Here is a 12,430-nt window from a genome sequence, read left to right on the forward strand (position 1 = left end):
TCAAAACTTTGGTCAAATACAATACTCAAATCAAAAGTTATGAATGATAGCATTTTGAGGGTTTGCTATGGGAGCCCACCTTACAAGACCACTTGGAGAAACATGGCCTATGGGGGCTCAATCCTTCCTCACTTTGAAACTAAGCAGGGTTGGTCCCGGTTACTACATGGATGGGAGACAGTACACAGTCCCAAATGCCTTGTGTTTTCTTAGTTATAAAAATCTCATAACACATGACTGCCAAATGTTTTCTAACCATGCTTCTGTCATACCTTGAATGTTTTGCTGAATTGCATTCTAGCAGTTGTAGTCTCGCAATTCAAGATGGGGGGGAATAATGCCACAATTGTACACTTTTTGCCTAACATAGTGCTATAAGGATTTATATATTTGAGTGATACTATGGTATGTGTATTTTTCGAGTTAGCTTAATAAAGCAAAGCATTGTTGAAAGCCAGGCATGTGGGTGAACAGGGGAAATGATGAGAGGGCGAGTAATCCATTAGTATTTTCCCACAATATGGCAAGAGAGTTTGCAATCTTATTCACGGCTGCAGTTTTTCCCCCTGAATGTGGCTGCTTTTCAGAGCATCAGTAAAGGACCCATGTGGGTGGACAGTGTAACTTATTTTCAGAGAGAGAGAGCTACCCCTCTTTCTTGAGGTTGGCAAGCTTGCTCAAGTATTTGACTACTGTGATTTTACTAAGGTTGTTGTGTTTCCAGTGCATACACTTACTCACTAGACCACAAGCACTTGTTTGGTATTGGGATTTTTTTTCCATGGAATATTTCACTACAGATTGCTGGGTTTAAAAGGTGAGCCCCTTTTATACTTTGCCAGCATATTTATTGGAACATTTGCGCTCTCACATTATTTTTCCAATTTTCATTACTGTTTTAGAAGTCTAATGCTAATTTGTCTTGCACATGTTCGTCTAAGGAGTAGGTCTATTGAACCACATTTGTATATTTCACTTTAAGAAATATGTTCACTTACTGTGTATATATTCATCGGTGCCAGCATTTGATTTTTGCTAGAGGCGCAAGAGTACCTGGGCATATGCTATTTTTGCAGCTAGTAATTTTTTATTCCCTTTTATGTGCTGCTTAAATGCATTTAGTTGGGGTTGTGCGATATATGACAACAGTCACCAAGAGAAAGGCTATAAAATAAGGGGCCTGCAGCACTCTGCTTAACCAAAGTATGTGATCCTCAGCAAAAAATGTAATCACACAGGGCATTATCCAAAAACATTGGGAGTTCTCAATGCCTGCAATCATTAATGCGTAATAAGAAAAATCAATATTTGTACAGCTACAGTGACATCGGGCTGTGAAAAATCACTGTTGACCCAGTTCTCCCATCCATGCAGTAACCAGGACCAGCCCAGCTTAACTTCAAAGTAAGGAAGAGGCCAGCCACCTCAGGCCATGGTGCCTAATAAATGAGGCAAAGTTACAAGACCACTTAGAGCAACATGACCTGAGGGTGCCGGCCTCTTCCTGACTTTGAAGCTAAGCAGTACTGTGCGTATATTCATGGGTGCCAGCTTTTGATTTTGGCTATGGGTGTAGAAAGTATTATTCTTGCAGCCAATCTTTATTTCCCCCATTTCTGGGCTGCTTAAATGTGGTTAGTTGGGTTTTTGCGATGTATCACAACAGTCACCATGAGTCCGGCCATAAAACAAAGGGCTTGGAGCATGGGACAGGACATTTAGGCACGGCCAATTAGGCGCACACCGTTATGGCGCAACCTTTTCGCCGCAGATCTCGTTTGGGCATGCCCTGTTAGACGCAGCTAATTGGGCCCAGGGACCTCTCAGCACCAGGATATTTTGTTGCAAGAGGTCGCAATTGGCATGAACCTGCAGGCACTTTGCATTTTGAAATATGGATTAAACATGAAAAACATCCATTTACTGCAAAATTATAAAACAGGATGGGACATGTATTACACCATATTTGGGCAACATTATAAAACTTAAAAAAAAAAAACACATAGGCCTGCAGCAGTTCGAGATGCAGCACTTAACCATTATGCTACAATGATATTATTGTTTGGTTTCTCACAAGTTTCATACTTAGTCTTTTACAATTGGACATATAAAATTATAGGCTAAGTATGAAACGTATGCACTGTGAAGCACAAAGCCATTGTGGCCTAGTGGTTAAATACCAGGATTCAAGCCTGTATGTTTTTTTGAAATTAATGTTATTTGATTAAATGAAAAATTACGCACGCTGCTTCACCAAAGTGTGTGGTCCATGGCAAAAAATGTTATCACACTGCACACTGCCTAAAAGCATTGTAAGTTCTCAAAACCTGCAATCCGAAGAGCATGCTATTGGCCTGAAGCATAATAAACATCTATGGAATAACAAAACCCTTGAAATTCAAGGAAAACAATTTAGGTACAGGGATGTTAAGGTGAGCAATTGATTGTAACAAAACCTTTGATATTCAAGAAAAAAAACATTAGTTGCAGGGACGTGTAGGTGAGAACTTGCAACAAAACCCCTGAAATTCAGCTCAAGCTACCTTAACTTCGCACAGCCTATGACTACAAAGATCACATCACAGATCACATCACTAATTGCATGTTGTATGAGAACACTGATGACATTACACATCACATCATTGATGCCATCACTTGTGACAACACTAATTACAGTGAATATAACTGATTACATCAATAATTAAATTACACATAACATCATTTATAAGTTAGCTCATGAAAAGATTGATTGCCTTCATAGGAACTTAGGCCGTGTACTTGGCCATGATAAAGGCTGGGGTCACTGGCCAGCACCAAAGGCCATAGCAAGTGGACAGTTATTGTTTAAAAATACCAATGTGCATGTTTAAAAGCCATGCCTAGTAGCCCAACACTGTTTTAAAACATACAGTGGGCAACGTTGAAAGCTGTGGTCTGTGGCCATGGCTAAAGGTTAGTGTATATAATATTTGTGATGTCATCTTTGATGTCCTGGGTGTTAGTCTTAGCAGTGCACAGTGGTGGCGCGAGTTATGGTTGCTAAGCTTGCCATAACTGGCAAATTTCAAGGGTTTTTCAGTTTTGCTTGTGACCATAACGTGCCTTTCACAAAGTTTTTTCTTTGAATTTCATAGGTTTTTATTAGTGCAATTTAACCACAACGTCCCTTTAACAAAGTTGCTTTATTGAATTTCATGGGTTTTTATTAGTACAACTTAACCATAACGTCTCTTTAAGAAAGTTGTTTCAGTGAATTTCACAGGTTTTTCCCAGCTTACCCTATTTTGCTTCAACTTGCTAATATCATACCGCAAAATACAATATTTTACTTAAGTTTTGAAAGTTTCACCTTAAAACTCTGCCATTCCCCACCTTCCACCATAACTTGTTACACTTCTATACAATTTTTGCAACTTTTCCCACTGTTTTTGTGTTCACCGATGTTCGCGAACATCTGATGTAATCGTAAACTTTTCAGACAGTGTCACGTCCGCACTTCGCAAACAGGTAATTGCTTCACGAACTGGTCCTTGCTTCATGAACAGTTTGGCACTGCATTTACAGCTGATCTAGGAACTTTGAATCTCAAAATGTACATCTATTCTTACTCATTATCCATTAACAATCTTGCACACAGCGCATACTTGGAAGAATATTAGGAAAACTACTATTTATTTTAAAAATGGCATCAAGTTTGCTATCCCTCCTCCCCAAGGGCCACCACCAGCTGCAGGAGCTATAGAACGAAAGAAGCACAATACTTCAAAAGACAATCAAGAACCAGGACGATGAGGGAGAAGAAGTGCCTACCCCTAGCACCCAGAGAGAATCATGGATGTGGCAGTTCTTTACCACTGTTGGAAATGTACCAAAGGCTAAGCTACCAAAGTGAAATGCACTGAATGCAACGTTGTGCTCAGTCGCGGACAACCTCGGCAATACTCTTATGCACCACCTTCATGTGCCACCACACCAAATCCAACCACCGCAATGCTCGCAGAAAGGCTGTCCCTTTCTTAGGAAGTAGTTGGCTGTCTTCCTCTACCTCATCTTCCTCAACCAATGCACTATTCACACAGCCTGAGTCTGCGGGACACAAAATCCCACCAGCTACCTTGCAAGCAATAAAAAAGGCTGTTGATCCATATCTTTTGAAAACAGTACTCTGTATATCCTGTTAAACACACCACTCTGAAGGGGGAGCAATTTCAAAGTACTTTTGAAACTATAATCAAGGAGCATGAGAAACACTGACCTCAACCTTAGATTTAACACACACACACCATCTTCCCCATTCCACCTGCCCCTCCATATCTATGGTTGGTGCACCTCACTCATTTCCTTCCCCACCTTTTTTTCTGGCCTCCCCTGCAAGAAAATGTAGTTAGATTCAATTAGATTCTCCAACATTCCAATTAGCAGTTTCTACTATGCTATTGGAAATAATGGGCAATTGTATACTAGACAAAAAGAAAAAAGCACAGAAACACATTTCTGTCTGAAATTCTTTGCCCTAGTATACAATAACCACCATTATCCATTGCTGTTCAAACTATCCACAGTCTCCGCATTCCCCTGTCTAGCCCATGCCTTATTAGAAAACCCAGATTGCACATGAACACCATCTCAAAAAACTGCCCTTCTACTCTTTTACTGTTATGTTTGTAACACTCCCTCATTTCCTGCTTTAAACCATTCACACATATATCCACCAATCACTTTAAAAAACACTCTACATCTACCCTATCAACATATTAAACTTCCACCCACCATCTGCCTCTTAAAAATGTCCTACAAATCATTTGCATCTACATTTCCCATACTTATACCATAAAATTGTACATAGTGCTCCTATAAATACACATTTGCATTGTGCAGTGACAGAAGTGCATATATAAAAGGGGCAGTATGGATGGACAAGTGCTCATGAGAACCCAGGAGGGAAATGCCAAGGGATGCAACGGTGGGATGCCATTAGCAAACTGCTGGAGCAGAGGAGTCCCAAGAGATGGGTACATCTTAACCGTAATGTCCCGTTAACACAGTTTTTTCTGTCAATTGAATAGGTTTTGATAAGTGAAAATGTTTCATAATGTGACATCACTGTATATTAGTTATTAATAATTCCTCTTTTAACGGAAAGAACTATGAACCTCCTTTAACAAACATATTTTTTGCAATGCATACTTATGTGAGTCGTTATCAGTAGCGCATACCCCAACAGGCAATTAAAGTACACATTTGTCTTTGCCGAAGGTCAGGCCCTTTGCCCAAGGCAGAAAAGGTATATCACTATGTTTCTGTACTTACGTTTCGACAATTTCAAAAAAGTAAAACACAGGACATATTGACAAAAGCATAATTTCACGTCCGTGCTGATGCTCCTCGCACAACTTTGCTGCAATCACATCCAGCACTCCCGACTGCAACTCCAAGCAGATTTCTTTTCACATTTAAACCTACAGCTTCGCCATGCCCCAATAAGTAAATCAGAGTAATCATTCATCCTTTCCGAGGGCCAGGCCCATTGTCCATGCTCCAAACTTATGTCACTATTTTTTGTTCCACTGCCCACAAAAGTGATATCACTATTGATGTACTTATGTTTCGACACTTTCCAAAAAATAAAACAGGACAGATTTGTCAAAAGCATAATTTCAGGTTCTTGCTAATGCTCCCCGTGCAGGTTTTCTGCAATCTCATCCAACATTCCGGGCTGCATGCCCCAAAAAGTAACTCAGAGTAGTCATTCAGCCTTGCCGAGGACCAGGACCATTGTCCATGCACTAACCCTATATCACTATTTTGTGTGTTTACATTTGGACACTTTGGAAAAATAAAACACAAAACAGATTTGCAGAACCATGCTTTCAAGTCCTTGCTGATGCTCCTTACGCAGGTTTGTTGTAATGGAGTAGAGCAAGTGCAATGTTGTGTTTTTTAAGATGCTTTAACTGTGACATCATTCCAAGGGGAGCATATACTTTTTTTGTTGTTTTTCCTTTGTTTAGTTTATTACAAACCTAAAAAAAATACAAATTCAATTTCACACAGCACTATGTATCATCACTTTTACACCACTTAATATTTCTGCCTTATTGCAGAGTTTATCATTACTTGCTTTCATTGCTTACTGTCTTTGGGATGTCATATGTTAGCAAACTGTCCATTCGATCTAAAAATGCCATTAGTGCATAAGATAATTTTTTGTTTGAGTTTGCAAACTACGCCCACCACTCTTCCCCAGATAATAATGGTCTCTTATTTATGAGTCTTCCCAGATGTTGCGTTCTTAGCTGCTTCAGGACATGACAATACAATGTTAAATGTTTTAAGGATTCATCTTCCCTATTACAGAATCTACTGTTAAGATTGATACTGTCTTTTCTGTTCATCAGACTCATTCTTTCTTTTAAATCAAACATGTTGAGATGAAATTTCATGTATGTAACGCTGTATTTCAAATGTTGTGCTTTTTCTAGATAACTTGGCAGTGTATTCAGGGCCTTTTGATCTGATGCAGCATTTTTCATCAACCTGTGACGTCCTCTTGTCTCCACGGTGTTTATCCAGTCCTGTTGCCGCATTTTCCTCTTCCCATTTTCCTCTTCCCAAGCTCTGGTTCTCTCTAGCTTCGACTATTGTAAGTGTCTCTTTCTAAATCTACCTGCCTCTACTCTCCGCCCTCTGCAACTAATCCAGAACAGGACTGCGAGACTTGTCCCTGGGATCGTATCTCTCCAGCTCTGAAATCTCTCCACTGGCTCCCAGTGGATGCAAGGATTAAATTCAAAACCCTCAGCATTCTCCACAAGGCTTTCTGGGGCCTGGGTCCAAAATACCTTCAGCTATACCTCCACAAATACCTCCCCTCTCAAGCTCTTCGCTCCTCTACCTCCAACTCCCTCAGGGTCAGTCGTTTTTCTAAGAAACGAGCTGGGGGTAGATCTGTCTTCAGCTGGGGCCTCCTTCTGGAACAGCCTCCCTGCTACTCTAAAACTTGAGGAGAACCATCTCCAGTTCCGGAAGCACCTCAAGACCTTCCTCTCTTCTTCTGCCTTCGCACCTCCTCTCCCCTGCTGATCTGTTTTCTCTTGGCACCATGCACCTGGCCACTCTCTGTCCTTTGGGCCCAGGTACCTGCTCATCCTGCCACCCTCCTGCACTGCCTCTGGGCCACCCATTGCACTGGGGTCTGTATCTGTACCCATACAGCCCCCCCCTTTTTCTTCCTGCACTTATCAGACCTACCCTGTCTGCTGCCTTAAACCTAGCACTTGCAAATTGTTGGCTGCATTACCACTGTTTGTTGCCTTTATTATTTATTTATTGTTATTTATCTTGTTCTCCTCTGCTTCGCACTTTCCACCTCTCCCCCTTCCATGCACTTTTCCCCTCCCCCTCTCCCATGCACATGCGCATTCTCAATGTCACTGGGCCTAGTAAGATTGCTGTTTTGTTCTCCCCTGTTCCCCTCCCTTGCCTTGTTGCGCTCTGAAACACTTGTGTACGAGCGCAATAGAAATAAAATATCAATCAATCACTAGGTTTGGGTTGTTCGTTAAAGTCTTTGAATCAGTATTTAACTCTTTAAGCACACTTTTACATGCATTAGCCCATTGCCGTAGCACTGTTTCCTTGTTTGCACTCATCAGGTTATCTAGAATAGCACATTGCCTGGCTTGGTCTTCAATGATGGTTTTTCTATAGGTGGCCAACATATTCCAGGAGACTCTTGCATTGATTGATATGAGCCCTAGTTCATAGCGTATGTGATCAGTTGGCACCCCTCTTAGGAGCCTTAACACCCTGCACCAGAATATGTTTTCTATTAGAGTCCATATTGTATCTGCTGCGGCCAGTGCACATTCCGTGCCATGTATTAGCGCTGGCACTACTTTCTGTTTGTAGTGGGCGACAAACGGTTTCAACGAAAACGTTCCATATTTCATGTTTATGATTCGCCCTTGGTTCGTTAGATGTATCCATTTTTCCTTGGAATTTTGTGTCCGTGGTCCATCGTTAATGTCAACATTCCAAGGTATAATGATTCATTTATACATCTAAGAGATTCTTTTCCCAAGTGCCACACAAACCTTTTTTTGGTCACTCTGTCTTTTTTTCTTAAATCCTGCAAAATGAGAATGTCAGACTTTGCAGGATTTATCTCAAGATTGTTACATACTTTTCCAGTGCCCCCAATTTACGCTGGAGTCCAACGGGGGTCATCTGCAATAATATGACATCATCTGCATAAAGCATCCAGTCGACATTCTGTCTGTTCATTTTAGCTGGAAATGATCGCACTTCTTTCATAATTTCTCAAATGTCAGAGACAAAAAGGCAGAACAGTATTGCGGTGAGCGGGCACCCCTGTTTAACACCTCGATAGGTCGTAATAGGGTCTGACAGGTTGCCTGCATGATCTAGCCGAATCTTTGTATCTGTTCTGGAATGGAGTTCTTTAGCAACACTGATCAGGCTGGCTGGGCAGTTCCATTTTACTAGTTTGGCCCACATCAATTCTTGGCCCACACTGTCAAACGCGTGGGCTAGGTCAATGAACGCTATATACTTTTCCCCTGTCTAATCGCCTCCATATTCAGCAGATACGTTTCCTGCAAAGTTTGGTGACGATTTGTCCGGGGGGGCAAAGTTATAAGCCCCCCAAAAAGTGCTCTTCCTATGCTTTGAGCAACTTAACCATAACTACATGGCCACTACTGCAGGCTGTGTAATTTATAAATGTGTACAAAAGGAGTTATTGTCCTGGCTGTAACAGTCTAAGCTAATTGCAACTTATTCAAATGCAAATAAAATCTTAGTGTGTTAACTACCTATTTGTGGCACTCTGTATGCATATCCATAGGTAGGTGTACATAAAAGACAATACTAATACACATGCGCTTGCTTTTACCTCTTCTTGAGGTGAGGTACAGCTTTTATTAAGTTGCTGCCCTCATTTATTAAAGCATTTGTTTTATGCAAATACAATATAGAAGGGTGCAGTCCTTCAACACATTTAGAAATCATAAATGAATAGGAACTAAATGACAAACATTGCATAGAATCAAACAATCAAAAACAAGAGTATGTTGCATAATGACTACTCTGGAGAGAGACATGTATACAAACTGTTTCTAATGCCTTCTTTTCTCCTCATTAAACAACATGAAATTTTAGTCAGGATTAAACACGTTTTCCTAACCCAAATTAGAGTTGACATAACTTTGATATTCCTCTAGAAAGATAACCTTAGATAGGTCTAACATAACCAGGCTAAAGGGTGACCAAAGTAATGGATCAACGTCACTGAAATAAATCAAAAGAAGAAATAAAGGGACCCCTTCCACCGGCTTGGTGGATGGGTCCCAGGACGTTTCGGCTTTCAGTGGGTCAAAGCCTTCTTCATGGAGCCATGGTACGGTATCCCCTGTAAAGAGTGAAGGGGAACTAAAGTTACTAAACCTGATGAGTTTAAAAATGCAAAAACACAGAAAAGGGTAAAAGGAAAGAATAGGCGCAGTGGATAAAATGCCTTGTACAATATCAAATGTATACAAAAAGAGGAAGGACTTAATGAGTTTAAAAACTCTAATTTTCTCATATTGGTGGTCACATACTGACCTTTCACATGACTCGGTCTTAGGTGGAGGCCCAATGGCTAAATGCGTATGGGGCCCGGTATGATCCTCATCTGGGTCAAGGTGAAATAGCCTTGGTGCATGAAGCTGGGTAGAGAGGAAAAGAAAAGAAATGCTATAGTAAGCGAACGTTACCTAGCTTGTGAGAAGACATCAGCAAGTTCTGAGGTCGGGCATTACACTCGGAAAACCAAACAGTACTTTGGTGTTGTGGGAAATTCAGATGGAGATCTGTGAAGCCCTTTCTGTTCAGGGAAATTGGAGTTTTCAAAATTCGTGCTGGAAGCGTCTAGTGCGGTGTCTCTGCGAGCTGCTTGGAAGAATCTATGACCAAATGAAGTCCCTGTGTAAGTACCTGTGTCACTAGTTAAAGAAGTGAAAAAGCAAAAAGCTCTCAGCCATGGGCGCATGGAATACCTGCATGCTGTAGGATACATGAGTCGTTGTCAGCGTGTGTGTTCAGGAAGTGGAAACAGCACGTAATGGAGCTGTTTCTCAAAATGGCAAGTGCGCATGTGTGGAAAAAGGGAAACTATCTTCCAGCGCATGCGTGTATGTAGTCATGGCAACAAGATGTTTGTGCCAGTCGGCACGCCCCGAGAATAGCAGGGAAATGGAGCTGGCGGATACTGGCCGCCGCAAGGGTCCGTAAATGTGAGTAAATGCTGTAAACTGCCAAGCCCCTGGTAGTAATATCGTGTAGTTGACTGTCGAGGGCACGGTGCATGAGGAAGTGCCTATGGATTCCTATATGAAGGAAGAGAAGCAAAGATGGCTAAGTCGGAGGCTCAAAAATAGGTGTTCTCAGGTTGTGCCTCATTGAGTCCCGTCGAAATAGATTTCAATTTGTACATCCACCATGATTCTTTGAAATTTAAAGAATTAGTAATGTTATTGGTGTTGTACACTTTGTCCACTGCAACACAAAAGTTCACAATGGATAAAGTTCACAATTCCGTGGATGACTTCCTTGCCCAGGTTGCTATTCTTGACTCCCAAGGTGTAAATCTTCCTTTGAGGTTTCTGGTGAACAAAACAAAACACTTTATATTCAAAAACAACACAGATGTGAGTTCTGATAGTACAAGACACCTGGTGTACTCCCCTGCCAGGTTTGTCTCAGTTAATTTTAACTTTATTCCCAGTCTTGGCTTGGCCTGGCATATCCTTTTTCCAGGACAGCTTTATCTGGTCTGCTTTATAAACTTGCAGATTTGATCCGCCCAGGCATATGCTCCTATAAGGGCTTTAAGGGTGACTTTCTTTACATGCTTGCAGACTTGGATTTGCCTGATGTACTCTCGTGCCAGGGCTTTTAATATGATTCTTTTTACACCCTTGGGGTTGCATGGTATACTCTACTGCCAGGGCTTTCAAAATGATTTTCTTGATGTATTTGCAGTTGGTATAGTTTCACAAAGTTCACAAGGTGAGTGTTTTCTTTTCTCCCTCTTGACCTCTCTCAGGCTTTGCTTCCCTTGCGTGCGAGTCTCAGACTCGTAACTATTGTGGTTTTTGTAAAGTTCACGAGGTGAAGGGTTATTCTTCTCTCCCCTTGCCCTCTCTCTGGTTTGACTTCCCTTTCAAACATTCTCAAATTTGTATGTTTCTCATCCTCATTTCTATTAGTGTCTTTCATTCCATTCACTGTCTTTTAATATTCATCGGTATCGTTGCCAAAGTGCCCGGGTGCTCTTCGGTTCTCACACGGTGGACGGGGAGTGGCGTCTCAGTGCTCTGCCTCCACTTTGCAGGCTCACCAGATTCACTCACCGGTCTCTACGTCCTGGCAACTTCAGCCTAGTTGCTGAGGCTCTCTCAATGCTCAGGTGGCTGAAGTGCTGGTCTCTGTTACCCCCGGCCACCAACCACACTTTCCTTTCTCTTCTAGTTCGTGCCCAGCACAGAAAACTGTTTCCCGCATCCTTTCTTCTCCTGCTTTCCCATTGAGCCGGTTGGCTCCACGGTCTCCTCAGCAACTCGACAGTCCTTCGCTCAGCATCGAGCAGACACTGCTTCCCCAGACAGGTCTCTCTTCTGTTCAGCTTATGCCTTTTAAATATCCTGTCATCTGTCATATGCTTGGGATCACTAGAGCACGTTAAGCACTTCTCAGCCTCATGGATCCTTATTACTCCCTTCAGCCTCCTCCTCTCAGTATTCTCACATGTATGAAAATGTTGGGCCTATCTTGGTTTTCTTTTCACATGATATTGGAAGAGGTTATTAGTAGGTTTTGAGGGGAGTGGGAGGAGCTTTTACATTAAGAAATAAAAGCTTGAGGTATGGAAGGATCAGCCCTAAAAGGGAAAGGTGGGTATGTTCCTTCACCTGATACTGCCATGTTATCCATCTGAGGGTTAACTGCCCCCATGTGTTCCTCCCTCATTTAGCAGCCCCCAGGGTCAGGATCAGACAGTGGCTGCCATCTCATGGCCACATGGTGAGCGGCCACCCCCATGAAAGGACTGATGACATCATCGGATTCATCACAATATGTAATGCCTAAACAAAGAAGCTCTGTGTGCATATACAGTTTTGCAGTGTTTTCCAGTAAATTATTAGATTTGCAAATGTAATTTTGCATCTCATGCAAAGCGTACCTTTTTGGTTCACCTCTTTGTTTATCACACTATACAGTAGGTCAAAGCTGCAATCATAATTCTCTAAATACTATGGTGTGCAGCAAATGTAGTTTGCCCTCTCCAATGAAATGAACACCTACATATGCATGTATAGTACTGCTCTGTTGGCATTTACAGATTTTGAGTGTTCCTGCCATACTC

The sequence above is a fragment of the Ambystoma mexicanum genome, chromosome 9 (assembly GCF_040938575.1).
Source record: "Ambystoma mexicanum isolate Mex_15411 chromosome 9, UKY_AmexF1_1, whole genome shotgun sequence".
NCBI classification, from domain to species: domain Eukaryota; kingdom Metazoa; phylum Chordata; class Amphibia; order Caudata; family Ambystomatidae; genus Ambystoma; species Ambystoma mexicanum.